Source organism: Gossypium hirsutum, chromosome A01 (genome assembly GCF_007990345.1).
Source record: "Gossypium hirsutum isolate 1008001.06 chromosome A01, Gossypium_hirsutum_v2.1, whole genome shotgun sequence".
In the NCBI taxonomy this organism is placed as follows: domain Eukaryota; kingdom Viridiplantae; phylum Streptophyta; class Magnoliopsida; order Malvales; family Malvaceae; genus Gossypium; species Gossypium hirsutum.
This window is the reverse complement of record NC_053424.1, coordinates 109,495,206-109,499,378: the sequence shown is the minus strand read 5'-3', so window position 1 is coordinate 109,499,378 and position 4,173 is coordinate 109,495,206.

Genomic DNA, 4,173 nt, shown 5'->3' with positions numbered 1-4,173 from the left:
CATGGTCTTACATGGGATCTCTTTACCCAAATGTCATGACGTTCGTATCCAGTACCATCCTTATGTATCAACGGGACTTTTAAATTTTAATTCTCTATCATTTCATGCTTGGATCATCATCAAATAAATTCATAAAATAAATTCATAATTGCTGGAAATTAACAGCATTAATAATAAATATTGAAATATTGCATTTATTTACCGTAAACTTACCTCGGTACCAATTATAGCCAAATTCACCAACTTAGTCTTCAACTTTATTCTTCCCTTTGTCTAACCTCGAGTTTCGTACTTCTTGATCTAAAATAGTAAATTTAACTTATTTAATAATCACATTCATCAAAACAGCCCTCGACTCTAACTTTTTCAAAATTACAATTTTGCCCCTAAACTTTTGCATAATTACATTTTTGCCCCAAGGCTCGGAAATTAAACTTCATCTCTTATTCTTATGTTTTATAACATTCTGAACATTTTTCCCTTCTATGGCAACATCAAATTCCCACTCTAACATGTACTTATGAACATTAGGTATTTTTACCGATTATGTCGTTTTACTCGTTTTCACTTAAAATCGCTTAGCAAAAGTTGTTTAACATAATTTCTAGCTTCATATTCTATCATAAAACATCAAAATAAACACTTTTCACCTATGGGTATTTTTCCAAATATAAACCCTAGGTTAAATTATTGCTAGAATAAGCTAAATTAAGCTACCGGGATCTCAAAAACGTAAAGAACATTAAAAACGGGGCTTGGGATCACTTACTATGGAGCTTGGAAGCTTGAAAACCCTAACTATGGCTTCCCCCCCTTGCTGATTTCGTTCATATGAAGAAGATGATGGTTTTTGCCATCTTTTTCCCTTTTAATTCATTTTAATTACTAGATTACCAAATTGCCCCTAACTTAAAAATTTTCTATTTTACTTATCTCATGTCCATTTTTGTCTACCAAGTTACCAATGGTATAATTACCATATAAGGACCTCCAATTTAAAGTTTCATAACAATTGGACACCTCTAACATGTAGAACTCAACTTTTGCACTTTTTACAATTTAGTTCTTTTGACTAAATTGAGTGCCCAAACGTCGAAATTTTCGAACGAAATTTTCAAAAAATCATTTTGTGAAATTGTAGACCATAAAAATATAAGAAAAATAAAAATTTTCTCATCGGATTTGTGGTTCCGAAACCACTGTTCCGATAACCTCAAATTTGGGCCATTACAGGATATGCGATCGGTCTTTATATATGGAAATTATACAAATCACATACATATAATTCAATTTAAAACATATAAATATACAATATAATTACACGAACTTACCTCGATAAATGTACGTAGATATGAAGGCAACTAATCTGATATTTTCTCTTTGTCTCGATCTAACTCTATAAGAGGCCTGACAGGATCTATGCGAATGAATTTAACTCATTTCAATATAATTCTCATTCAATTTAATTCAACATGGAATTTTGGCAAAATGGTAATTCTTTTGTAATCTAGTCCCTAGGCTCAAAAATGAATTTCATGCAATTTAATCCTTACTCAAGTCTAGCCAATTTTTATACATATTAATAGCAGCCAATATATTTCACAAAATTCACAAATTTTACCATAAATTTATCACCTTTTTCAATTTAGCCACTAATTGGTGATTTCATCAAAATTCTCATTACAAAAGTTGTTTATTTAACAACAACTATTCATTTTCTATCATCAAACTTTAAAACTCAAGTATGTTCATCAATAAAAAACCCTAATACTTTAATATTTTTGCAATTTAATCCCCGAACTAGCTAGATTAAGCTACAACGATCCCAGAAATATAGAAATCATAAAAAACGAAATAAAAAATACATACCTAATTGAGCAAAGTAAGCTTGCCTAAATTTCAAGCTTTCGTGGCTAGGTTTTCTCTCTTTTTTATTTTTTAAATTTTGATGGAAGATGATGATAATAGTTTATTTTATTTTATTTATCATAACTTTAATCACTAATTTCCAAAATTAACCTTAATAATTCATTCAATTTCTAATGATGACTATTCATGCTTATCCACTAACAACTTTAAAGGCTAATTACTATATAAGGACCTCCAATTTAAAATTCTATAGCTATTTAATACCTTTAGCTATTAGAACTTAACTTTTGCACTTTACGTAATTTAGTCCCTTTTATCAAATTAAGTATGTAAACGATAAAATTTCTTAACGAAATTTTTATACGGTATCTCTATCATACTGTAGACTATAAAATAATAATAAAAACAAATTTTTTGGCTTTGAATTTGTGGTCCTGAAACCACTGTTCTGATTTCTTTGAAAACGGGCTATTACATGACTTATATACTGTTATCTTTGATCTATTAAAGGTTTTATTTAAATACTGAAGTTATGCAAAGTTTACGCCAGAACTAATTTTAGATTTAAACCGAGTAGTAAGTAGTGACATGTCATACTTGAATATTTCTAAATGATCAAGTTTGGCGTGTTGCAAAAGGAAACAAGCCTAAAGTTTGCAAACTGCTTAGATACATATATGGACTTAAGCAAGCATCCCGCTCATGGAATCAAAGATTCGATCAAGCGATCAAGACTTTTGGATTTGAGCAGAATGTAGATGAACTTTGTGTTTATAAATGTTTAGGGGATGAAAATGCGGTCTTTCTCGTTCTATATGTCGAGAATAACAGGGTGAAGTCCTAAAGCTCAATCACATTAATATATTAAAAAATATAAAGATTATCGTCATTGTCAGCTAACCCTTGTTGTAGAGAGATTTTAGTATGATAACTTAAATAAATGGGTGAAGTATAAAAAATCAGTCACATTCAAAAGAGGCACTGAGTTAGCACCAATAACTTGGTTGAACTATTATAAGATTGAAAAGCATGACATTAATCATGTTAATTATGAAGTTTCTCCAAGGTAGCATAGATCAAACAATGGAGGTGAAACGACTCTAAGGCTTAGCTTGGATGGTTGGTGAAATTAGTTTCAATGAGATTAGTTATTGTAGTGGTGAAAATAAAATTAACGATGATATATTTATTTGGATTCAAACATGATGGTGACAGTGAAGTAAAAATAGAAAACGAGCATTGAGGACATTAGATTAAAATATGTGTAAAAAAAGGCTCAAAATAATATTAATATATTACGTAGTATTTATGTTAAATAATAATTATGAATTATTAAAATTACATCTTCATTAAAAATTGTTTTTTATTGATTAACCAAATTTATAAAATCTAATTATTTAAAAATAATTAAATCTATATTTATATTAAAAATACTATAATAAAGCTAATATTAAAAAAATGTGAAAAAGGGTAAAATAGAATTTACTCATTTTACTGGATGTCCAATGAATTCGCTAGACCACAAACTCACTATTTTAACTTTTCAAGTTTTGATTTTTGAGTTTTTAATACTAATTCACCACTTTTTTAGTAAATTTGAGTTAATAAATAGAGCTGATGTCATGAATATAAAATTATGTGTATATTGGGGTATTGTCTATAGAAGTTACTGTTTAATTCAATTTTGTAAGTTGTAAATGAATTCTGGCTGGTAACATTCTTTGGATAGTAAAAATAGATTTATCCAAAATAAATAAATTTAAAATAATATCTAGTGTTATAATATGAACATTGAAAAAATGTTAAGGGGTAAATGTTTAAATTAAAAAAAACATATAATTTTATGAAATATTAAATTTTAAAAAATAAAATAAATTAAAATTTAATAGTAAGTTTTTAAAAGAAAATACGAACGAGGATAAAATATGTCTAGGTTGACTTATTTACAAATATAAATACACTTAAATAAAATTTAAGGTTCATATTTCAAGTCGAGTTAAACTTGGTCAAGTGTAGATTGTGCTAATGCCATATAATATAGCTTAATTCAAATTAATTCGGCTTGACTCATAAACACCTCGAATTGTTTGTGGGACTTGTATTAATTTAAAGGCATAATAGCTTTTTTAGACCTTAAATTTATAAAAAAAGAAGAAGTCATTTTAACCATCTATTTAATTTTTCGTATCTTTTATCTCTTGAACTTACATTTTTGTCAAATCCTCTTAAAATGGATAAAAAATTAATATTTGTTATATTTGCTGATGGGTTCATAAATAGTAACAAAATGATTAAAACTATTAA